We start from the raw sequence: 27,624 nt of genomic DNA, 5'->3' as shown, positions 1-27,624 counted from the left end.
CCTCTGCACCCTCTCCAACGCCTCCACATCCTTCCTATAATGAGGTGACCAGAACTGAACACAGTACTCTAAGTGTGGCCTAACTAGAGTTTTGTAAAGCTGCATCATCACCTCGCAGCTCTTAAACTCAATCCCACGACTTATGAAAGCCAACATCCCATTGGCCTTCTTAACTGCTCTTTCCACCTGTGAGGCAACTTTCAATGAACTGTGAATATGAACCCCCAGATCCCTCTGCTCCTCCACACTGCCAAGTACCTTGCCATTTACCCAGTACCCTGCCCTGGAGTTTGTCCTTCCAAAGTGTACCACCTCACACTTCTCCGGATTGAACTCCATCTGCCAATTGTCAGCCCAGCACTGCATCCTATCAATATCCCTCTGTAAGCTCCGACAGCCCTCCACACTATCCACAACACCACCGATCTTAGTATCGTCTGCAAACTTACTAACCCAACCCTCCACCCCCTCATCTAAGTCATCTATAAATATCACAAAAAGTAGAGGTCCCAGAGCCGATCCCTGCGGGACACCACTAGTCACTGCCCTCCACTCAGAGGGCACTCCTTCCACCACAACCCTCTGCTTTCTACATGCAAGCCAATTCCTAATCCACACAGTCAAGCTTCCCTGGATCCCTTGGCCTCTGACCTTCTGAAGAAGCCTACCATGAAGAACCTTATCAAACGCCTTACTAAAATCCATGTAAACCGCATCCACCGCACTACCCTTATCAATCTTCCTGGTCACCTCCTCAAAGAACTCTATCAGGCTTGTGAGGCAAGATCTTCCCTTCACAAAGCCATGCTGGCTGTCCCTAATCAGTCCATGATTCTCTAGGTGTTCATAAATCCTATCCCTTAGAATCCTTTCTAACAGCTTACCCACCACAGACGTGAGACTCACCGGTCTATAATTCCCTGGCCTATCCCTATTACCTTTTTTGAACAAGGGGACAACATTCACAACCCTCCAATCCTCCGGCACCATCCCGTGGACAATGAGGACTCAAAGATCCTTACCAGCGGTTCAACAATCTCATCCCTAGCCTCTCGAAGCAGCCTGGGGAAAATCCCGTCAGGGCCCGGAGATTTATCTGTCTTAATATTATTTAACAACTTCAACACATCCTCTCTCTTGATATCTACAACCTCGAGAACATTACCCCTACCAGCACTCACTTCCGCGTCATCAAGACCCCTCTCCCTGGTGAATACCGAAGAGAAGTACTCATTGAGAATTTCTCCCACTTCTGCTACCTCCAGGAAAATTCTCCCACCTTTGTCCTTAATCGGACCTACCTTTACCCTAGCCATCCTCCTACCCTTCACATACTTGAAAAAGGCCTTGGGATTTTCCTTAACCCTACTAGCCAACGCCTTTTCATGTCCCCTTCTGGCTCTCCTCAGCCCTTTCTTAAGTTCCTTCCTCGCTACCCTATATTCCTCACGGGCCCTGTCTGAACCTCGCTGCTTATACCTCATGTATGCTACCTTCTTCTCCCTAACAAGTCATTCCACCTCCCTCGTCACCCACGGTTCCTTCACCCTGCCATTCCTTCTCTGCCTCACCGGGACATATTTATCCTTAACATCCTGCATAAGATCCCTGAACATCGACCACATCTCCATGGTACATTTTCCTTCAAAAAGGACATCCCAATTTACACTCCCAAGTTCTCTCCTTATAGCCTCATAGTTCGCCCTTCCCCAATTAAAAATCCTCTTGTCCTCTCTGCACCTGTCCCTGTCCATGAAAATTTTAAAGGTTATGGAGCAAAGGTCACTGTCCCCCAAATGCTCACCCACCAATAGATCCTTCACCTGTCCCGATTCATTTCCTAAAACTAGATCTAGCATGGCATTTGCTCTAGTCGGCCTGTCAACATACTGTGTCAGGAATCCCTCCTGGACACATTTAACAAATTCCGTCCCATCTAAACCTTTGGCACTAAGCAGGTTCCGGTCTATATTTGGGAAGTTGAAGTCTCCCATTATAACAACTCTGTTATTTTTGCTTCTCTCCAAACACTGCCTGCCAATCTGCTCCTCTATATCTCTACTGCTACCGGGGGGCCTATAGAATACTTCTAGTAGAGTAACTGCTCCTTTCTTGTTCCTTAATTCCACCCATACGGACTCTAGAGATGATCCTTCTACAACATCCATCTTTTCCACAGCTGTAACCGTGTCCCTGACTAGTATCACCACCCCTCCTCCTCTTCTCCCCCCTTCCCTATCCCTCTTAAAACACCGAAAACCAGGAATATTCAATATCCACTCCTCTCCTGACTTCAGCCACGTCTCAGTAATAGCCACGATATCATAGTCCCCCATACTTATCCAAGCCCTCAGATCATCTCCCTTATTCTTGACACTTCTTGCATTTAAGTAAACACACCAGTCCATCTACCTTACTACTTTTATAGCCTGTATTCTGCTTCTCCTTCCCCAAAGCCTCTCTACCTGTTTGATCTAACTTTTCCCTATCCCCTTCTTCCTCTGACCTACTCCTCCGGTTCCCTTCCCCCTCACAAACTAGTTTAAACCCTCCCAGACCACCCTAGCAAATCTCGCCACAAGGATATTGGCCCCCTTCTGGTTCAGGTGTAACCCGTCCTCTCTGTACAGGTCCCACCTTCCCGAGAAGAGATCCCAATGATCCAGAAATCTAAAACCCTCCCTCCTGCACCAGCTTCTCAGCCACGCATTTATCTGCCACCTCCTCCTATTCCTGCCTTCACTATCGCGTGGCACTGGCAGCAGTCCTGAGATTGCTACCCTTGAGGTCCTGTTCCTCAATTTTCTGCCTAGCTCCCTGAACTTACTCTTCAGGACCTCATCCCCCTTCCTACCTATGTCGTTGGTGCCAACATGGACCACAACTTCTGGCTGCTCTCTCTCCCACTCAAGAATCCTGTGGACCCGATCAGTGACATCCCGGACCCTGGCACCTGGGAGGCAACATACCATCCAGGATTCATGCTCACTGCCACAGAACCTCCTTTCTGTTTCCCTGACTGTCGAGTCCCCTATCACTACCGCATGTCTCTTTCCCACCCTTCCCTTCTGAGCAGCAGTACCAGTCCCAGTGCAAGAGACCTGGTAACTGCAGCTAGGCCCCTGCAGGTCATCCCCCTCAACAGCTTCCAAGGCAGAAAACTTGTTACTGAGGGGAACAGCCTCCGCGGTTCCCTGCTCTGTCTGCCTGCCTGACTTCTTCTTCCTCTTCCCTCCCCTGACAGTCACCATTCTATCTGCATCCTGAACCTCAGATGTACCTGCTCTAAGGGGGGTGACTGTCACGTGATGGACCGTGTCTACATAACTCTCTCCCTCCCTTATGCTGCGCAGTGTTTGTAGCCATGCTGACTATCCCTAAGGAGACCATACCTTTCCTAATGTGCATAAATCCTATCCCTCATTATCCTCTCCACTAGCTTCCCTGCCACTGGCATGAGGCTCACTGGCCTATTATTACCTTGATTATCCCTACTTCTCTTCTTGAACAAAGGAAAAACATTTGCTACTCTCCAGTCCTCCAGGACCTCGCCTGTTGCTAGTGAGGACACAAAGATCCTTGTCAAAGCCCCAGCAATCTCCTCATTTGCTTCTTTCAATATTCTGGGATACATATCATCAGGTCCTGGGGATTTATCCACCTTAATGCACTTCAGAAGACCCAGCACTACCTCCTTCTTAATCTCAATATGTCCCACCAATTGGCATGCCCCACTCTGTTTTCACTGTCCTCCAATTTCTTCTCCTCAGTAAGTACCGACCAAAGTACTCATTTAATACCTCAGCCACTTACTCTGACTCCAAGCACAAATTCCCTCCTTTATCCTTGAGTGGACCTACCCCCCCCCTTAGTTATCCTCTTTTTCTTAATATATATAAAATATCTTGGGATTATCCTTGACCTTGCTCACCAAGGACATTTCTAATCACCTTCTTGAGCACTTTCCTGCTATCTTTATATTCCACAAGGGCCCAGTCGGATTTTAGCCTTCAAAATCTTATGTATGCTTCCTTTTCCTTCCTGACTAAATTTAGGACCTCACGGGTCATCCAAGGTTCCCTTACCTTACCATTCTTGTCCTTACTCCTTACTGGAACATGCCGATCCTGAACTCTGATCAGCTGATCTTTAAACAACTCCCACATGTCACACGTGGACTTGTCCAACAGCAGATGCTCCCAATCACTGCCCCTTAGCTCCTGTCTTATCCTGTTATAATTAGCTCTCTCCCAATTTAGTACCTTCCCGCAAGATCCAATTTTATCCTTACCCATAACTATCTTAAAATAATAATAAGTTGGGGTCACTATTCCCAAAATGTTCACCCACTATCAGGTCTGTCAACTGGACTGGCTCATTTCCCAAAACTAGGTCCAGTATGTTCTCTCCTCTAGTTGGACTCTCCGTATACTGTTTCAAGAACCTCTCTTGGACGCACTGAAGAAATTCTGCTCCCATCTAAGCTCCTTGTATTAAGGAAGTTCCAATCAATACTGGGAAAGTTAAAGTCCCCCACTATGACAACCCTGTTGTTTCTGCACCTTTCCGTAATCTGTCATAAGTAATATAAATATCTTCTGGAATTTTGGAACTTTTTGCCTGGGTAGATAAAGCTAAAACAATAGAAGTTAGACTTTCATGGCTGTGATTGACACATTAATTGTAAACAGTTCTTCTATCTAAGATATATTGGAGTTTTGCTTTGGTTTTTACTTAAGTTTTGATAATCACAAATGAAGGCAGATCACAAACACCTATCATTGTAGATTTGAAAAGTTATTTTAAATTTGTGCTTTATTTAATGAATGTTTTGCTAAATTTCTCTCTGATCACATGCAATACAGCTGCAAAGGGTTGCAAACGGTTACTGTGTTCAAAGCAAAAAACAAACTGCTGGAGGAACTCAGTGGCCCAAGCAGCATCTGTGGAGGTAGAGGGATGGTTGGCGCTTTGGGTTGAGACCCTACATCAAGGCTGTGTTCAAACGCTTGTCCCTTACTTTGGATAAGTGCAAACTGAAAGGTATGAAATAGAGTTAAAGCGTTACATTGTAAAAATGAATGAAGTGGAAAAGCAGTTGATAAGCTCAACAGCAGATATCATTACCTAGACAAAGAGAACTGCTACATAGTGCATTCAATGCTACTGATTGGAATAGCTTCTATTCAAGTGCAGTTGGCAGAGGCTTAGAAAGGTCACCTGGACAATAATGTAAAGCAGGAGGTAAACATGAAACGAAGAAGATATCAGAAGTGAGAGCAGAATATATTTTGGATGATTGCGTTACTATTTTCAAAGGTTTCATTTGCAAAATAAAAGTCCTTTTTAGTAAAGATTGAAAGTTATAATAACATTTCATGTAAAAGCAAAACTTTATCAAGCATGCAAGCTTGCAAGAATTAATTGCGCAGATTCTTCCTCATTGTTACTTTTATAATATTGAATCACAATTCTTGAAAGCATTAACAAAACATCATAATATTAGCTTCTGGAACTAAATTCAGTGCCTTTTATATTTTGTTTGTGACCATTTGTAATTACTCAGTAGAACTGTTGTTTTCCCCTTCCTACCTGTAATTACAACAAGCTACTAATTAAATTACTATCAGTTGTGCAGAAGTCCATAGTTACCTGAAAGTTGCAACACAGAGGGGTAGGGTTGTCAGGAGGAACATGGCATGCTTCCATCAGATGGTATTGGTATTGGTTTATTATTATCACTTGGTACAGTGAAAAACTTGTCTTGCATACCGATCGTACAGGTCAATTCATTACACAGTGCAGTTACATTGAATTAGTACAGATTGCATTGATGTAGTACAGGTAAAAACAATAACAGTACAGAGTAAAGTGTCACAGCTACAGAGGAAGTGCAGTGCAGGTAGACACTAAGGTACAAGGTCACAACAAGGTAGATTGTGAGGTCAGAGTCCATCTCATTGTATAAGGGAACCATTCAATAGTCTTATCACAGTGGGATAGAAGCTGTCCTTGAGCCTGGTGATATGTGCCCTCAGGGTCCTGTATCTTCTGCCCAATGGGAGAGGAGAGACGAGAGAATGACCCGGGTGGATGGGGTCTTTGATTATGTTGGCTGCTTCACCAAAGCAGCGAAAAGTAAAGACAGAGTCCAAGGAGGGGAGGCTGGTTTCCGTGATGCGCTGGGTTGTGTCCGCAACTCTCTGCAGTTTCTTGCGGTCCTGGGCAGAGCAGTTGCCATACCAAGCTGTGATGCATCCAGATAGAATGCTTTTCATGGTGCATGGATAAAAGTTGCTGAAGGGGACATACCGAATTTCTTTAGCCTCCTGAGGAAGTAGAGGTGCTGGTGAGCTTTCTTGGCCAGGACAGGCTATTGGTGATGTTCACTCCTAGGAACTTGAAACTCTCAACCCTCTTGACCTCAGCACCGTTGATGTAGACAGGTGCATGCACACTGCCCCCTTTCCTGAAGTCAATAACCAGCTCTTTTGTTTTTGGTGGCAACAGATGAGGCACAGAACATAAAAGTTGGGATGTCATGTTACAACTTTACAAAATGTTGATTAGGCTGCACTTTGGAGTATTGTGTGCAGATTGGGTCACCACACTATAGGAGGAATGTGATTGTGCAGGAGAAGGACAGAGGAGATTCACCAGAATATTGCCTGGATAGGAGGACTTTAATTATGATGAGAGTTTGAAGAGTCTGGGTTTGTTCCCCCTGGAGTAAATAAGGTTGCGGGGTGAACTGATAGAGATATATACAACTAACAGAGACATGAATAGGGTAGATAGCAAGAATCTTTTTCCCACAGTGGCCTAAGATAAGAGGGCATAGGTTTAATGTGAGAGGAGGGAGGTTTAGAGGAAATCAGAGGGAAAGTTCTTCATACAGAGAGTGGTGTGAATCTGGAACACACTGCCAATGGAGCTGGTGGAGATAAATACAATCACAACATTTTAGAGGCATCCAGACAGTCACTTGAATAACCAAGGCATAGAAATCTAGGAATGTAAATGCAGGAAATTGGGATTAGTATAGATAGTTACAACTGTCAGCATGGACAGGGTGGGCTGAAGGGCCTGTTTCTGTGCTATATGATTCCATGACTCTAAGAACTGATTAAGGATTTAATAAATAACAAAAGGCCAGAATTCCTTATTCTGTTGTAAAATACCTTTAACTAATGTTGAAATATTACACTATGTGACAGCTGATACTGTGATACAAAAGAAAATGCTGGAAACACTCAGCTGATCAGGTAGCAGCTGCAGAAAGAGAAACGGTTAACATTTTGGGTCTGAGTCCTTTCCTCAGAACTCTGGATGTCTCCGGCATTTTCTGTTTCTGTTTCAGATCTCCAGCAACCCACCCAGCACCTGTGCTCTGTCCACCATGGCCATCAGGATCTCCTGGTTGCCAGCCATTTTAATTCTCCTCCCCATTCCTACACTGACATGTCTGTCCTCGGCTCCTTCACTGCCAAGATCAGGCTAACTGCAAACTGGAGGAACAGCACCTCATATTCCACCCGGGTAGTCTACAACCCAGCAGCATGAACATTGAATACTCCAACTTCTGGTGAACTGATCTCCCTCTGTCCTTTTACTCTCTCCTTCTGATCTACCTAGCCCCCAGCATCCTGGCTCTTATCCCTCCTCTGCCCTCTCCATTTGCCCATCACCCACACACACCTCCCACTGGTTCCCCTACCCATCTCTCTCCATTTATTCTATGCTCAACCTTCCTCTCCTATCAGATTCCATCATCTTCAGCCCTTTGTCACGTCCACCTATCACCTCCCAGCTTCTGACACTATTCTCACTCACCCCTCCCCCTTCTGCCTATCACCGCCCCACCCCTCATCTGGATCCGCCTATCATCTGCCAGCTCTCGCTCCACTCCTTCCCTCCACCTTTATATACTGGCTATCTTCTCTCTATCTTTCAGTCCAGATGAAGGGTCTCAACCCGAAACGTCAACTGTCCATTATCCTCCATAGATGCTGCCTGACTGAGTTCCTCAAGCATCTTGTGTGTTGCTTCAAAACTTGCGTCTTTTTGTTGAAACATGCTAACTACGTATTGATGTGAGATGCCCTGTGTAAACAAACAAGTCCCTCATACACACAGCAGACTTCCAATATAGCACTTCTTTGTTTGCATAATGGAAAGACTCTTTAATGTTTTGTTTAGCTCAACAGGTTCTGATTACTAACATTTCCAAAGAGTTCTGTGGACAGAACTTGGACATATTGAGCCTATATTGTGAATATTAAAGACTTATGGTTGGGTAAAACACAATGGGGTCAGAGAAGTGTTGCCAATTAAAGCAAATTAAATGCAGCACATGAAAAACCACGCCAGATGATGACTTTTCCCATTAACGGTATTTCTTTGTTAATTGTGATTAAACAACTCAAAGATTCACTACATAGTACCTAAACAAACTTTATTAGCTCTTTGGTTACAGAAACTTTTTATCAGTTTCACAAAGTCCAAAACTCATTAAGTCTTTTCAGATATTACCTGCTCCAGATGAACTTGGCCAAGGTTCAACATGGCGAGTTCCTCTCCAAGTCAGAGATTGGGCTCTTCTTCTGCAACTGTTGATCTCCGGAGTTATTGCTATCGATCATCTCATGAGGCACGTTTTTATACATTTCTTTGTAAACTTTTCAGATATTGTTTTGATTTCATAGCCTATATGGCTAAAGTCCATTCCTTTTCCATGTATATACTTGCTTGAAACTTTCGAGTTCTCACTGGTTTTAATAACCAACTTAGCCACCTGGTCGGCAGTTATGAAAGTTTAGACTTGTACAAAACTGTCCCTGGTATAGAGTATCTCAAGATCGTCTGTGTCTCTCGGTATCAGGGATAATGGGACTGGAAAACACAACACTGTAAAATTGTCTCAGGTGGAAAAATACTGCAGATACTTTCACAGACTGACACTAACCAAATGTTCAAATGTCAGCCTGACCCCACTTTACATCATCCTTTCTGCTTCATACTGACCAAGTCTCTTTCGTTGTTTTCGATTCTTCTCTCCTCGACTGTCTACAGAAGAAAACACATCATTAAATCTCAGCTTGTTCTCAATGATGAGGCCTTCCGTTCTGGTGCCTCTGAAATGTCCTCTTTCTTTTTGAAATGTGGTGTTGCCTCTGTCACAAGGGATGGAGTTCTGATGCATTTCTTCTATTTCCCACATGTCTTCTCTCACCCCCTCTCTCCTGGAACAGAACAAAGTCAGAGATTTCTTGATATTCACCTCCCACCCCACCAGTTATCACATTCGACGTATTAACCTTTGCAATTTCTGCCAGCTCCAATATGATCCAACCACTGGTAACATTGTCCCCTTTCCTCCCCTTTCTACATTTCACAGGAACCAATCACCTTGTGTCTCCTTGGTCTGCTCTTCCATGCCCACCCATCACTCCACTTTGCACGGCACCTTCCCATGCAACTGGAGGAGATGCAACACCTATCCATTCACCTCGTCCCTTCCCAGAATCAAGGAACCCAAACAATCCTTCCAGGTGAAGCAGCAATTCGCTTGCACTACTTTCAATCTAGTCTATTGCATTGGGTGTTCACAATGTGGTCTCCACTACACTGGAGAAACCAAACACCAATTAGCTGATCACCCTGTGGTGCACTCATGCTCAGTCTGCAGGGGTGATCCTGAGCTTCCTGCTGCATGCTGCTTTAATTCTCAATCCCACCCCCATTCTGACTTGTCCTACACTGCCATATTGAGGACCAATGTAAACTAGAAGAACAACATCTTATGTTCTGTCTAAGCACTTTGCAACCCTCTGGAATGAACATTGAATTTTCCAACTTCAGACAAACTGCTCTCTCATCTATTTCTATTATCTTGCTTATGTCCTTTTCTCACCTTGTTTCTTTTAATGCTTTGCTAACAGTCAGTACTCCTACTCCTTGTTAACCTGATATGTCTTAATCTAGCTGCATTAGGGTTACCAGTGCTGGACTCTGATCAGCAAAGGACGTGAGAATTGGAGATGAGTTTGCCTGGAATTATAGAATTAAAGGCAGAGCTGCAGTCAATAAACAACAGCTTGACGCAAGTGTCTTTACTATCCAGATGCTCGAGAGGTGAGTGTAGGGTGAGTGAGATGGTGTCCACCATAGACCTGTTTCACCGGTATGCAAATTGCAGTGGGTCGAGGTTGTCTGGGAGGCTGGAGTTAATATGTGCCATGACCAGCCTCTCGAAGCACTTGATGATGGTGGATGTCAGAGCCACCAGGCGGTAGTCCTTAAGGCATGCTACCTTTTTTTCTTAGATACTGGTCATTTTAAAGCAAGTGGGAATCTCAGATTGAAGCAGGGAGAGGTTAAAAATGTCTGCAAGTACCCCCACCAGCTGATCTGCGCAAGACCTAAGGACACACCCAGGACATCATCCAGGCCAGATGCTTTCCACGGGTTCAATCTCCAGAAGATTGATTTTATATCTGCAATAGCGACTGTGGGTTCAGCTGCATTGGAGGCTGACATTCCAATCAGCTTCTGTTCAAAACATGCAAAGAATGCGTTAAGCTCATCGGGAAGGGATGCACTGTTGTCGATGATGCTGTAATCAAAATGGTGAAGGTAGGTTGATAAATAAACAATAATATATTTATCTTTTCCTTTGGTGATCTCATTTGCTTATCGTTTCATGTGTCAAAGACCTCTCGGCAAATTTTTGGAGGAAGAACCTGTTCATAACAAAATCCTTTAACTTGTTTGCTGTCGATTTATCATAAATGGAACAGTTACTACAGCAAAATCTTGGGCGCATTGACTTATCCCAATACATTCATTTCATTCCTTCTTTAACACAAATAATACATTTATACAATAAAATATAGTTCACTGAAAATATAGTTAAGTTGGTATAGCTTTTGGAAAGGAAGCAGTTCTTAGTTAAGTGAGAGATAAATTATCATGAAAGCTGTATAACTTAAAAGAACAAGTGAAGTCTGTGCAGTTCCAATGCATCTCACTTATTCTTATTGAATCCATGCTCTAAAAAATTCAGTGCGAGGAGTTTTAACAACTGCTTTACCATTCAGGTAAAATTGATTTTGAAATACTTAGCAATATTCATTTCCAGCAGCAAAACTCTTCAATTCATCACCAGCTGATGGAGACTAACTAACCCTAAGTAACTCTCCAGCTACAAAAGCAAGTTTTATTCTCCCTTATTCATATTGACCACTGGATTTGAGGTAAAGATGGCAACATTGTTACAAACAGCCTGTTTCAGGCAGTGACCATGAGGACACATTATCCTTTTGATTGATTGTGGAAGGAGGAGGTGCTGTTAACAAGTTAACATTGTGCTGAACAAATACAGCTTCCATTATCATCCATGTACAAACAATAATCATGATATTTTGTGAACTGTTTGTTTGTCTTTATATGAATTTTCCTGTTCAATGAAATTATATTGTAAATATTCAATTACCAAAGAACTGAGTATGAAGAGACAAGAGTAGCATAAAGTTTTTGAGCAAAAAACATATTTTAATTAAGCAGAAGATAGAGAGCCAGGATAAGTTCAGTCCTCACATCGGAACTGCAACTTGACCAGGTGGGAAAGCTTCAGTGAGAATGGAACTATAGTGGGAGATGACTATCTGAATAGCTTTGAACATTTCCTGGTAAATAGAAACGGCCACTGCTAGATATTGAAATGAGCACAATCTCCTCATCCAATTGGAAACAGAGTTCTTTACTCATTATGTTATTATGATCCTGAATTAGACGCTCAGATGGTGGAAGCAGCTTTAGAGCTAAATTTCAAAAGGGAATTAGATAAATAAATGCCGAGGAAACAACTTGCACGACAGTGGAGACAGAGTAGGTGAGTGAGTTGATTTTAATAGTTCGTAAGAGCAAACATGGGCAGGTTGGACTGAATATCCTGTGCTACATCATTCTCTCAACTCTAGCTGAATAAAGATGGGGAGAAATTTAGCAGAAGAAAGAAAAGGAAGCTGAAAATAGCATGATTTCAAAAAAATTGCTATCAATACTCACTTGTTGGATGACTGAGTGGTCTGATCTGTGTGTTTTATGACAGGGACTTTGGGTGAATTTCATTCCAGACATGAAATGAAAATGTCCTCTGTTTAATGCCTTCAAAGATTCTTTGAAGAAAGAACTTATGGAGTCCCTTCTTGGACTAAGTAGAGCAAGTTTACTTTGCCACAGAAGGTTTGACTGGGACTGTGGTATACATAACATGAAGGGATAATTGACACTGACAGTAAAATAATGCATTCTAATTTTTAACTGCTTATATCAGTTTCTCAGCTGAAAAATTATTCATTGGCTTAAAAAGCTCTGATAGGGATTCTGTACATTTAATTGCCTGCCTTATTCAGTTTTACCATGTTTATTGTAAATCTAGCAATAAACAATTCCAGTATTTTCTAACTTTTTTTATTGTTAATGGATCTTGTTTGATAAATCATGTGAGATGCTCTCTAATAGCTTCAGTGTTTAACAACGCTATCCTTCCAACATAAACGTAGCCAAATCTGCAGGAAGCTAGGCCTACTGTATCTACACTAATGTGACCAGGTGAGGTACATTAGCCCATATTTCCAGAAACTGAGCAAACTTTTGAGAACCTAGCCTTTATGTGCAAAACAAGAGCTCTAAAAAGCAGTGAGAAGAGACAGAAAGACGGAGATGTGTATATGCTAAAATTTCATTATGTCTTTTCTTCGAGGAACCGCTGCAGTTATCACTGCACACAAGTCCAAAATCTTCACAGTATAGTCATAAATAAAGGGCTTACATGACTGTGTTTTGTATCCAGATCCTTTGGAAATGCTCATAGTCAGACGGAATGGATTGACAAAACGTCACTAGATATTGTACGAGACCTTTGCAGACAAAGAAGTTCATTTACACATGGAAGGTCATATCAATCTATGGTTAGCTTAATTCAACATAAGTGATGAAGGTGGAAAAGTTCTGAAGTTTGTATTTTCCTAACCCTATTGTAAGTAAGCCAATGAAACTGGCTTTCCAATTTGTGAAACCCAATTTTAAGTATAACTTCATTGTAGCTGTTAAAATTGTTTCCAAACACATGGAATGTAATTCAGAAATGTGACTTTATAACATCTGAAATTGCCTGCTTCCCCCATCTTATATGGTTGACCTCTTATTCTGAAATTAGGTACCTCGTTCTAGGTACTTCCACTAGGGGAAGCATCTAATGTGTCAATCCTCCTTAGGATCTTATGTTTAAATAAGATCACCTTTCATCCTTTGCAGTGAGCATGGGCCAACGCTGCTCAACCTCTCTTCATAAGTCAGTCCCTTCATCCACAGTAAATCTTGTCTCCTATACAAGCACATCCTTCCTTAAATATTCAGACCAGAACTGCACACAGTACTACAGGTCTAGTTTTATCAGTGCCCTGTAAACTTTCATGCATTTATAATCCATACTTCAGGTCAACATTTCATTTATTGTTAATTCTTTCCTAATTACCTGTTTGTCCTGTGTGCAAATCCGTTGTGTTTCATGTACTCAGATTCCATTATACTACAATAGCCTCGCTTCATTTAAGTAATAATTTGCTTTTTCATTCTTCCTTCTAAAATGGATAACATAATTATTTCCCACGACGTGCTCCCTCTGTCATCTCTATGCCAGTTCATTTAACCTATCTACAGTCTTCTTCACAATTTGCTAATCCATCAGTCTTTATATCATCTGCAAATCTGGTCACAATGCATTTATCCCCTTCATCTGAATGCCTGAGCCATTACTTGGGCAAAATTGATTCACCAGCTTGATGTAAGAGTAACTGCCCTTGACATCAAGCCAGCATTAGATTAAGAATGGCATCAAGGAGTCCTGGCTAAACTGAAGTCAATGAGAATCAGAGGAAAACCTTCCACTGGTTGGAATCACACCTAGCACAAAGGAAGATGGTTGTGATGGTTGGAAGTCAATCAACTCAGCCACAGGATGTTTCTGCAGGTGTTCCTCAGGGTGGATGTTCCTTTGTTCCTAGGCCCAGCCATCTTCAGCTGTTTCACCACTGTCCTTCCTTCAATTGTAAGGTCAGAAGTAGGGACGTGAGCTAATGATTGCACAATGTTCAGCACCATTCATGACTCCATAAATAATGAAGCAGTCCACATCCAAATACAGCGGAGCATGGACAATATCCAGGCCTGGACTGAAAGGTGGCAAGTAACATATGGCCTCACAAGTGGCAGGCAATGATGATATGCAACAAGAGAAAATCGAGCTATCACCTCCTGACATTTAATGGCATTAACATCACTGGATCCCCCACTATCAATATCCTGGGGCTTACCATTGACTGGAAACCGAACTTGAGTAGCCATATACACAATGTTTCTAAAAGAACAGGTCAGAGGCTAGGAATCCTGCAGCAAGCAACTCACTTCCTAACTCTCCAAAGCTTTCTACCAGCTACAAGACTTAAGTCAGGAGTGTGATGGAATCTTCTTTTCTTGCCGGTATAAGGGCCTCTTGAACAACGCTTAAGAAACTCAACAACATGCAGGTCATAGCAGTCCCCTTGATAGGCACTCACCCACAACCATTCACTCACTACATCACTGACGTACAGTAGCAGCTGTGTGTACCATCTACAGGATGTACTGCAGCCAAGACTCCATAGAAAGCACCTTCCTAATCCATGAACTCTACCAGCTAGAAGGATAAAGGCATGGGAACACCATCACCTGGAAGTTGCCCTCCAAGCCTCACACCATCCTGACTCGGAAACATATCATCGTTCCTTCACTGTCACTGGGTCAAAATCCTAGAACTCTCTTCTTAACAGCATTGTGGCTATACCTGCACTTCAAGGGGAGATTGTGGCAAACAGAGATGGTAACACTTACTGGGTATCAGTACAAGCGAAAGACCATTGGTGTGTTTAAACAGGGAAAAATTGAGGAAATGAGAGTAATCTCAACATTTCTGAAAAACTGATAACAACAGATGCTTTGTTTCCTCTTTGGTGGAATTAATCCTATCGACAACATAGACCCTCCCTCGGGTAGAGAGGACCATCCGGACATGCAGGAAGAACACACAGGGACTTTGCCCCAACAAGAAAAGAGGAAACGTCCTCTGATGCAACAACCCCCCAGCACACCCGTGGAACCTTCATTATGATAATCCTGATGTTTAAACATCTGTGTTATTATTGATTTGCATTTAATGTAGTGTTTTGTTTTTATATAACATGCCAATGAGGAAACAAGGGGTGGAGTGTAAGGAGAGAAATACATTTTCCAGAAGTCATACTTGATTCTCCTTGGTGTGTGCAAAAGTGTGTAACACAAAATGGTGATTATAAAACAAAATGGTGTCAGATTAGAATATGGTAATGTTTTGAGAACGCACAGGAGAACATGGCCTTGAGATTAGATAATGGTGAAAACCTGTTCTTCTGCAAAGCATGCTGTCTCTACATGCTGTCTCTATTTCGAAGTTACGTGCCTAGGCTGAAAGCCACAAGAGATAAGAAGGTACAGACTGGTACCATGGCTAAATGGAAAAGTACTAGGGTAGAGACTTTGAAAGGTATAAAAAGGGGCTACTCCTCTGTGCTGCGGGAATCTCGCCTTGGGCTGGGGCCGCGACCAGTGCTAAATGGATGCGACCTCGACGTAAGGGACAGACTGACACAAGGCAGAGAGAAGGCTGCAGAAGAAGCTGCCGGACACCTGGGGTTTGCACTTGCATTGTATCAGGTTGGTTGATAAGTATTCTTTTTTCCTTCTGTATTTTATTCAGTATTCTTCTTTCTTTCTGTATTTTGTTCTTTATATAATTCTAATAAAGTAGTTTTTATAACCTTTAACATGAAGGGTTAGAGGGAAGGGTTAGATAGGTCTTGGAGCAGGATAAAATGTCGGCACAACATTGTGGGCCGAAGGGCCTGTACTGTGCTGTAGTGTTCTATGTTCTATGTGTATAATGCCTCCTTTGTTTACAAACACCTCTTGCTGCTGAATCAGGAAACAACAAGGAACGAATTTCAAAACACTTTGTTACAAAGGACTGTAGAAGTTCAAAGTTCTGGCTTCTGCCTTCTTCCTTTCCGGTCCTCATGAAGGGTCTTGACCTGAAACATCGACTGTTTATTTCCCTCCATAGATGCTGCCTGACCTGCTGAGTTCCTCCAGCATTTTGTGTGTATCACCACCACCACCTTCTCCAAGGCATCCAGGGATGGGCAATTAAATGCTGGCTCAGCCTGCGAAGCCCACATCCCTTGGATGAATATTTAAAAAAAAGACCATTGCATCTTTTTCCAGAATTCCTTTCGAAAATGCACATTCCAGAAGGAGATGGATATCTCCCATGTATCTATCTTAAAGGCACTGGGATTCCAACTGAGCATGAAGGATTTGACAGGGATGACCCTTACCAGCCAAGACCAGCTCAGCAAGGACTTGGTGCTTGTTTGAATATTCTGGCAATGAGGCATTCCACCAAATGACTTTGAAATTCTGCTCAGGAAACCATACAATAGAATTCATCACCTCTTTTCCCTGCATGATCTTGAGGTCACTCCATGCAGACAATTGTCTGATTGACTTGTGGCCAAATGTATTCATGTACAGAAACTTTGTACTTCCTCTTGGTTCCTGACATGGTGTCAGCTGGAAGAAGAATTCTATACACTTCCAGCAGGACTGATCAGCAAATCAGCACTTCCAGGAGTTTTAATGATGGAATCAAAAAATGACAGAACTGCTACAGCTTGGAATTAGGCTGCATGTTCACTTTGTACCTGTTCTATATATGAGCGAACCAGCTAGTCTCACTGCCCCACCTTCTTCCCATACCCCTGAAAATTCTTTCCTTTTAGATACTTGATCAAATTCTTTTCTGAATGCCACAGATGTATCTGCGTCCATTATCCCTGCTGGCAGTTCATTCCAGACCCAACCACTCACTGTAAAACAATTTTTTTCAAATCACTCTTCATTCTTTTGCTAATCACCTTCAATCTGGACAAACGCGCTCTTTTCTCTGGAGCGGTGAAGGCTGAGGGGTGATCTGTTGGAAGTGTATAAAATTATGAGGGGCATAGTTAGGGTGGACAAGCAATATCTTTTTCCCATCATTGAGCGATCCAATACCAGAGGGCATGCAGTTAAGGTGAGAGGACGTAGGTTCAGAACAGACATGAGGGGTACATTTTTTACTCAGAGAGTGGTGGATGCCTGGAATGCATTGCCTGATAGGGTGGTGGAGGCAAATTCATTGGGAGCTTTTAAGAGGGGCTTGGATGGGCACATGAATGAAAGGAAAATAGAGGGATATGGGCATACCGCAGGTAGGAGGGATTAGCTATGTTGGCACAACACTGAGGGCCAAAGGGCCTGTTCTGTGCTGCACTGTTCTATGTTCTATGTTCTATGTTCAATCTATGTTCCTTTGTTCTTGACCCCTCCTCTAACAGGTACAATTTCTCTCTATGTGATTTTAAACATCTTTTTCAGATCTCCTACCAACTTCTCTATTGTAAAGGGAGACACCAAAGTGCAGTGAATACACCGCTGTCTCACAGCTCCAAAGATCTTGGTTCGATCCTGACCTTGGGTGCTGTCTATCGGGAATTTGTACATTCTCCCTGTGATCGCATGCGTTTCCATTGGGAGCTCCAGTGTCCTTACAACTGCCAAGGATGTGCTGATTGATTAGTACTGGTATTGGTTTATTGTTGTCACTTGTACCGAGGTACAGTGAAAAACTTGTCTTGCATACCGATCGTACAGGTCAATTCATTACACAGTGCATTGAGGTAGATAGGTTAACTGGAAACTATAAATTTCCCCTAATGTAGGTGAGTGGTAGGAGAATAAGGCAATGGAGGGGAAATAATGGGGATGTGAGAGAAAAGTAAGATTAAGTTAGATGGTGCTTGATGGTCAATGTGGATGTGGCGGGTTGAAGCACCTGTTTCTGTGTGTATGAATCTATGAGGAAAACAGCGTATTCAATCTACACATGGAATCATTTTAGTAAACCTCTTGTACACCAAAATCTTCACATTTATCCAAAATTATGGTGCCCATAACTGGACACATTATTCCAGTTTTATCCAAACTACTGTCTTAAAAAGGTTCACTATGACTTCCTTACTCATTCCCTCTTTTTCTCAAGTTGCCGCGCCACTTCCAACCTGTATGTTCACCTAAGCACTGTTCTTGATTCCAGTTTAACTGAACCAGATCCATTCTCATTCCATTATCACTAATCTGTTTTTCTTCACATCTCTGCAACCTCCCTGCAAACTTGCTCCCCAAAATGAAATAGTACAGCACAGTACGGGCCCGTCGGCCCACGATGTTGTGTAGACTTATATAAACCTTATCCCCATTCAATCTATTCCCTACTCTCCTTCACCTCCCATAACCCTCTATTTTTCTTTCATCCATGTGCCTATCTTAGAGTCTCTAAAAACTTCTTAGTTGTTGTTTTGGCACTATTTTTCTCTCCCAATCCTTTTTTCATATTTCTTTTCCTTGCAGTTATCACTTCTCCGTGCTCAAATCCCAACCTTTCTAGTTTGACACCCTCCCCACTTAAGAGCTAACAATCCTTCCCTTGAAGACTTTGTTCCTAGCTCTGGTGAACTGCAATGGATCCAGTCTTTACATGTTCCACTTCCCCCAGAACTGCTCCTCCACAGTATGTTTATGATGCTCTCAGCTTCCCGAAAGATCCTAAGTACGTCCAACTCCAGCTTCAGTTCCTTCACGCGGTGAGTCAGGAGCTGCAGTTGGGCTCACTTCCTACAGGTGAGGTCATCAGGGGCACTGGCAGTCCCCCTGATTTCCCACATCCTGCAGGAGGAGCATGTCACTGCCCTAATTGTCTTTCCAGCTACTATAATAGGGAGAATAATTCTGAGGAAAACTTTACCAGGACTTACCTGCTCAGCCTCCTCTCACTGAAGCCTCCTGAACCAAAGCCTAAGCACTTATACTCAACCATGACCACTTCCAAAATGGCCAGTCCACTAAAGCCTGCTTCCTTTTCATACCTGCAAAAAGCAACTTTTAAAAAGCTGCTGGCTCCTCCCCTCTGCTACACTGGCTGCTGCATCTGAAAAAACAAGCTCCTAACTGAAAAACAACTTTTAAAATGTTCCTCCAGCATTTTGTGTGTGTTGTTTTAAAGTGCTGTTGGCTCTTCCCCTCTGCTGCTCTGGGTGCTGCAACTGGAAAAACAAGCTCTTAACTGAAACAACACACAAAAAATGCAGGAGGAACTCAGCAGATCAAACTGCATCTATGGAGGGAAATGAACAGTTGACGTTTTGGGCTGAGACCTTTCATCAGGACCTGTGAAGTCCTAATGAATGTTCTTGGCCCAAAACGTTAACTGCTTATTTTCCTCCATAAATGCTGCCTGACCTTCTGAGTCCCTCCAGCATTTTGCGTGTGTTGCTCCAGATTTCCAACACCTGTAGTCTCTCTTAACTGAAAAACAACTTTTAAAACCCTGTTGACTCCTCCCCTCTGCTGCTTCAGCTGCTGCAACTGGGGAAAAAAACAACTTTTTGTTTTCATTTATTCAAAGTTCTACTGCATGTGTGCAGGTTCAAAGGTTTTTTTACGTTACATTTCACTGAGGTACCACAAACTTGCACAACTGATAGGTACATATTTTAATAAGACTGAAATGTTTACTGAGATGAAATAGCAGATGGGTAGGACTTTAATCTGTGTCATCACCAATATCTCTGGAGTATTTAAGATGTTACATTTGAAGTCTACTCATATTGGTAATTGTTGAAGCCACAGTCCATATCTCGCTTTCAACAAAATTTTCTTAACTTTAATAAAGATGATGAACTCACCTTTAAACCATCTAGACCTTGATTACAGCCAATATGCTAAGGCTGTCAATAACTTCTTGCAATGATGCACTCAATTTGAGACCATGGAGAAACTCATAAGCGAGATTCTGCCAGATACATTGAACAGGTATGTAGTCTTTAGAATGTTATCTCAAATGGAACTATCCAGATAAACTGTGAAATATGTGAGCACAATGTGCTCAGGACAATTTTCTGGTTATTTGTAAATGTTTATTTATTGAGTTAGGTCAGTTGACTGTAACTACCAGTGTTCAGTGTTGGTAGGGAAGACTATCCTTGATTTGCAGCTGGATCAGAAGGGGAGAGAAAGAAGCACAGGGAGTCAAATTGGAAAATCCAGTGTTCTTACCATTGGGTCGTAAACTATCCAGGCAGAATATGAGGTGTTGTTCTTCTAGTTTGCACTTGACCTCACCCTGGTAGTGGAGGCGTGGAAATGGCTGTATACAAATTGGCATGATTTACTACAAACTGAAAGAACAATTCTTCCAATATAGTTTCAATCCATTAATACAAAAAATTATTATACATACTCCAATATAGTGATCAAATTTTGTTTATCTTTTGAAAATTCCATGTTCATACCATTGGGTTGTACAGTAGATTACCCAGGTGGAATATGAGGTGTTATTCTTCCATTTTGTGTTAGGCTTCAACCTGCCAGTAGAAAAGGCCGAGGACAGACAGGTCAGTGTGGGAATTGGAAGGGGAGTTGAAATAGCATTCAACCGGAGGTCAGGATGGCCATTGTAGACAGAGGGCAGATGTCCTGCAAACCAAACACTTAGTCTACATTTGGTCTCACTGATGTAGAAGAGGACATGTCAAAAGCACCAAATGTAGTAGACGAGGTTGGAGGAGGTGCAAGTAAATTTTGCCTGACTTGGAATTGTTGTTTGGGTTCCTGGATGGTGGTGAGGGAGGAGGTGTAGGTTCCTAGTAGGTGTTGCCCCTCCTATGGTTGCAGTAGAAAGTGCCAGGGGACAGGGAGGGGTGGTTGAGTAGGGATGAGCTGGATGCGGAGGCTGGTAGGATGAAATGTGTAGACCAAGAAAACTCTATCTTTATTCCATCTGGGGGGAGGTGCTGAGAGCAGAAGTGCAGGAAGGCTCCGTCAACCACAGTAGATGAGAAGCCACATTTCCTGAAAAAGGAGGACATTTTATATGTCCTGGAACAGAAAGAGTCATCATGAGATCAACTGGAATGAGTGGACATTTCCTCTCTGAAGTGAACTTTTTGGAATATTGGGGAAATTATTATTGTACAGATTCTTACAATTGTTTGAGTCTTCTAACTAAAAGATTGGTTCAGAATAGGCTGACTTGAGAACTGCTCAAAACATGTCATGTTCTCTGGTAAATTATGTACATTATTGACACTGCTGTCTTTGAAGTGAAATGCGAGCTATTTCAGGCTGAAAGTGAGCCCACAAGAATCACACACATACACTGAATGCTACTTTTTAAAAAAATATGAATAGAAATGTTGGAACTTCTCTTCCAAATGGTCCCTGTTTACATAAAAGGAAAGTAAAGGACTGTTCAATGTAGTGACATGTCCCAGTATATTAATATAATTGGAATATTCCATGGTTAATGTATAACAGGCTTTCGAGAGTGGATATTCGAGAGTAGTTGGTTCGTGTACAGATGCAGGTGACTATGAATATACTTGTGGGACGGTATAATCGGCATGTATTTAAAGGAATCATATTTGGAACTTTTGAATATTGCACAGTCAAAAGGTCTTTCTTGCTTAAATTGGAGGAAGAAATTGCAGCAATGCAAGATATTTGAATGAATTGAACAAGTGATGGAATGATGAATCCTACAAAGTTTCATGGATTCCAGAGAAGTTGAAGAAGGGTCAGTATATAAAAGCATGATGGGGAAATAATGCTTGGAAAATGGCCATACAGCACCTGGCAAAAGGCATGAAAGAATAATTCTTGATATAGTTTCAGTCCACTAATACTAAAAAATACTATATATAGCGATATAGTGTTTAAATCTTGTTTATTTGATCCCTTGATAACTACTGCTACAATTTGGTCTTAATTGCTGTAGTCTCCATCACTGTTACTGTTGGTTGATCAAATCTTCAGATCTGAAAAGAATGCAATTACACGGTGCCTTAACCTCATGATATCCCAAGACGATATAAAACCAATGAAATACAGTAATGTAGGAAATGGAGCAGAAATCCTGAGGCCCCTCAAAGAGAACAACTAAACTGTTTATGTTTTGGTTTGACCTCTCTCTGTGGCCTGCTTACTGTTATAACAAGGCTCAATGTAAGCTTGAGGAACTGCACTTCATCCTCCATCTGTACACACTGCAACCTTCTGGATTCAGTATCAAATTCAGGTAACTGGCTATTTCTCTGTAGGTGACCTGTAAAATTTACACAGATTTTCTCTTTCTAATAGCACAATCTGACCAGCTGGACATTTCCTACAGCTCTGCATTTCTCAGCTTTTACATTCCTTTGTTCATTCTCTCTGGGTCTAACTTCCTTCATTAACCTAACAACCAGGTGCCTTCATCAACAGCTTATCCCCAGTAACCCTGGCCTCACCATATCAGAAATATTCCTGTTGTCCTACTCATCCCTCCCCACATTCTCTGCAATTTAATACTGATGTGTTCTCACTTTACCAGTACTGATGAAGGATCTTTGGCCTGAAACATTAACTTAGTTTCTCTTTCCACAGATGCTGCCTGACCTGCTGAGCGTTTCCAGCATTTTCGGTTTACACGTTTTGGTTTAGTCAGTTAAATGTAAATATTGTTTAGGATAATAATAACCTAATGCTGCCCTTGGGCCATCAGGATAGTTGAAGTGAACTCCTGCGGCAAGTTGTATGGGTGGAACTTCACTGTTAGATATTCCAAGTAAATTGAGCAGGAACTCGCCAGGACCATCAGGTCTGAGCACCACAAGGAGTTGATTAGGAAGCAGACCCTTCTGTCTCTTGAGGACCGTATGGACACTGTATGGTCAATCTGGTAAATTGAGAAGCCTTCAGGTTGTATGGTGCAGTCAGGTGAAGCAGGTATAAGCCATGTCTCAGTGAGACAGAGCACACAGCAGTCCCTGGGTTCTCTCTGACCTAAAGCCTGCAGTCAATGAACATACTCCATGATCAATAGCCTCAGATACCCTGAGACTCTCTTCATCATAGTCGGTGACTTCAACCAGGCTAACTTTGGGTGTGTTACAAAAATACTACCAGCATGTCTCCTGTCCCACCAGGAACCCAAACACCCTTGACCATTGATACATAATCATCAAAGACAGATACTGAGTCACTCCTCCCACCCCCAACGTTTTGGTAAATCAGACCACCAGGCTGTGCTCCTTCTCCCTGCATACAAACAGAAGCTGAAATGTGAGAATCTCGTACAGAAAGTTGTGTAGTGCTGATCTGAGGAAATAGATGAGCTTCTAAGTGACTGCTTTGAGTCAGTAGACTGGTCCATGTTCAAAGACTCAGCAGCCAAACTAGATGAGTATGTTACCACTGTCATGGAGTTTATCAGCAAGTGTGTAGAAGACTGTGTACCAAAGAGGACAATCTGGGTGTTCCCAAACCGGAAACCATGGATGAATTGGGAGATCTACTCCCTACTGAAATCCAGGCCTGCGGCTTTCAAATCAGGTGACCCTGACCTGTACAAGAAATCGAGATATGACCTTCGTAAAGCTATCAGGGATGCCAAGAGACAATGCCAGTCCAAAACTGAGTCTCAGACCAGCCGTCAGTGGTGGCATGGTTTACATGCTATTACAGGGTACAAAACAAAGTCGGGCAGCATCGCTGACAACAGCATATCCCTTCCCAATGAGCTTAATGCATTCTATGCATGTTATGAACAGAAGGAGAAGGGAATGTCACCACCCATCCTGACAGCCTTCACTGCACCTGAACCCACAGTCACTATTGCAGATATCAGATCAATCTTACGGAGAGTGAAACCGCAGAAAGCATCTGGGCTGAATGGTGTCCCTGGCCATGTCCTCAGATCCTGCGCAGATCAGCTGGCGGGGGTAGTTGGAGACATTTTAACCTCTTCCTGCTTCCATCTGAAGTTCCCACCCACCTTAAGAAGACCACTATCATCCCAGTACCTAAGAAAAACAAGGTAACATGCCTTAATGCCTACTGGCTGTGGCTCTGACATTCACCATCATGAAGTTCTTTGAGAGGTTGGTCACAGCACACATCAACTCCAGCCTCCCAGACATCCTCAACCCACTGCAGTTCACCTACCGACGAAACAGGTCTATGGCGGATGCCATCTCCCTGGCCCTAAACTCATCTCTAGAGCATTTGGACAGCAAAGACACCTGTGTTAGACTATTGTTTATTGACTACAGCTCTGCCTTCAATACTATAATTCCAAACAAACTCATCTCCAAACTCCAAGACCTGGGACTCAACACCTCCCTTTGCAATTGGATCCTTGACTCAGAACGTAGAACGTAGAACAGGAACAGGAACAGGCCCTTCGGCCCATGATATTGTGCCAAACTAATTAAATCAGTAATCAAATGCCCAACTAAATTAAACCCTTCTGCCTACACACTGTCCATATCCCTCCATTTCCTGCACATTTACATGCCTATCTAAGAGCCCCTTGAATGCCTCTCATTTGCCTCCCCTGTTACCCCTGGCAGCACATTCCAGGCACACACCACAATCTGCGCAAAAAACTTGCCCCACACATCTCCTCTGAACTTATCCCCACTCACCTTAAAAGCATTCCCTCCGGTATTAGGCATTTCAACCCGAGGAAAAAAGATACTAGCTGTCTACTCTATCTATGCCTCTCATAATCTTATAAACCACTATCAGATCTTTCCTCAGCTTCTGCTGCTCCAGAGAAAACAACCCAAGTTTGTCCAACCTCTCTGTATAGCACATGCCCTCTAATCCAGGCAGCATCCTGGTGAACCTTTTTTGCACCCTCTCCAAAGCCTCCACATCCTGGGGTAATGGGGCGACTAGAATTGAATGCAATACTCCAGATGCAGCCTAACTAGAGTTTTAACTGCACTTCTAGACTGGACCTCCTGACCAACAGACCACAATCAGTGAGGATAGGCAGCAACACCTCCGCCACGATTATTCTCAACACTGGTGCCCCACAAGGCTGCGTCCTCAGCCCCTTACTTTACTCCCAAAACACTCATGACTTTGTGGCCAGATTCTGCTCTAACTCCATCTACAAGTTTAACATGACACCACCACAGTGGGCCAAATCTCAAATAACGATGAGTCACAGTACAGGAAGGAGATAGAGAGTCTGGCGACATGGTGTCATGGCAACAACTTTTCTCTCAATGTCAGCAAAACGAAAGAGCTTGTCATTGACTTCAGGAAGGGGGGGCGTTGCACATGCTCCTGCTTACGTCAACGGTGCTGAGGTCAAGACTGTTGAAAGCTTCAAGTTTCACATAGACGCCATGGCCAAGAAAGTGCACCAGTGTCTCTACTTTCTCAGGACGCTAAAGAAATTTGACATGTCCCCTTTGACACTCACCAATTTTTATTGATGCACCATAGAAAGCATCCTATCTGGATGCATCAAGGCTTGGTATGGCAACTACCCTGCCCAGGACCACAAGAAACTACAGAGCTTTGTGGACACAGCCCAGCACATCACAAGAAACCAGCCTCCCCTCCATGGACTCTGTCTATACCTCTCACTGCTTTGGTAAAGCAGCCAACATAATCAAAGAGCCCACCCATCCCAGGACATTCTCTCTTCTTCCCTCTCCAATTGGGCAGAACATATAAAGCCCTGAAAACCTAATACCACCAGTATTGTACTGAGATGCCGAGGTGGTTTTTACACTCTGTTCACCACATGTAGAGCTCTTGACTGTGAAATGCCGACCCTTCTACTTGCTGCGGGAGTGAGCGGTGATTATTATAGTGGCAGTTTATGTACCACCGAGCGCTAATGTGAAGGAGGCTATGAATGAGCTGTACAACAATATCAGCGTGCAGCAGACGGCTCACCCTGATGCTTTCTTTATAGCAGCTGGAGATTTCAACCAGGCAAGCCTTAAGTCTGTTTCGCATCTTATCAGCATGTGAACTTTGCAAGTGGGGGCAATAACACATTAGACCTGGTGTTTACAAACATCAAAAACTTATATAGAGTAGCCCCCCTTCCCCATATTGATAACTCCGACCACCAAGCTGTTATGCTCACACCTGCATATAGACTTAGGGTGAAACAAGACAGTGGTCAGAGAAGTTAAAATATGGCCACAGGAAGCAATTTCAGCATTGCAAGACTGTTTTGAAAATACACAGTGGGATATCTTTAAAGAGGCAGCAACATATGACAATGTCATTGACTTGCAGGAGTACATAGAGACCGTCATTGGCTACATCAATAAACGCATAGATGACGTGACTGTGGTCAAAACCATCAAGGTGCGTGCAAATCAGAAACCTTGGTTGACTGGGGAAGTCTGTTCACTTCTGAGTGCCTAATGTCACTTCTGGGGACATTACTGCATACAGATTGGCAAGGAAAAACTTGTCCTGGGGGATTAGGGAGGCGAAGAGGTTGTATGGACAGAAACTTAACAACCACTTCACGAACAACAAAGATATATGTCGTTTGTGGCAAGGATTTCAAACAATCACCAACTACAAGCTCCTCCCCTGCGGATATGTCATAATGATCCTTCTTTACCAGATAATGTCTTTTATGCACGTTTTGAGGCAAATAACACCGTTCAGGCACAGATGCTTCCACCATCATCAAGAGACCAGGTACTCAGGCTGTCTACAGCTGGAGTGAAAAAGACCTTCACCAGCGTTAAGCCACATAAAGCTGCGGGGCTGGACAACATTCCTGGACATGTTTTAAAGGATTGTGCAGAGCAGCTGAAGGATGTCTTTGCAGACATCTTTAATATCTCACTCAGCCAGGCAGTAGTGCCTACTTGTTATTAGATCAGTTTAGTGCTTTTTCTGGCTATAGATTAAATTTTAATAAGAGTGAACTTTTCCCATTAAATATGCAAATCCCAATTTATAGCCAATTACCTTTTAAATTGGTAACTGACTATCTTATGTATTTAGGTGTTAAAATTACTAGGAGACATAAGGACTTATTTAAAGCTAATCTACTGCCTTTAATTGACCATGTTAAACAATTATTTACTAAATGGTCCCCACTGTCTCTATCATTGCTAGGTCGAATTAATGTGGTTAAGATGAATATTTTACCAAAATTTTTATATTTATTTCAAGCAATTCCAACTTTTGTTCTGAAATCTTTTTTTGACACTATTGATACTAAAATTCTTTCATATACTTGGCAGAATAAAACCCCAAGGCTAAGTAAGGAATATTTACAAAAACTAAAAAAGGATGGTGGTATGGCCTTGCCTAACTTTAGATTATATTATTGGGCAATCAATATTAGATATTTAATTTTTTGGATACAAGATTCAGATGTAATTCAACGCCCCAAATGGGTACACCTTGAGTCCCAATCAGTACTTGAATTTTCATTAGTTTCTATTTTAGGAGGTCCACTCCCTTTTGTACTTACCAAATTAAGTAAACATATGATTAACCCAATTGTTAAACATACAATACGAATATGATTTCAATTTCATAAATTTTTTGGATTGAATAAATTTAATCTAT

The sequence above is a fragment of the Pristis pectinata genome, chromosome 1, assembly GCF_009764475.1.
Source record: "Pristis pectinata isolate sPriPec2 chromosome 1, sPriPec2.1.pri, whole genome shotgun sequence".
Classification (NCBI taxonomy): Eukaryota; Metazoa; Chordata; class Chondrichthyes; order Rhinopristiformes; family Pristidae; genus Pristis; species Pristis pectinata.
The sequence above is the reverse complement of the archived record's forward strand: the minus strand, read 5'-3'. Positions refer to the sequence as shown.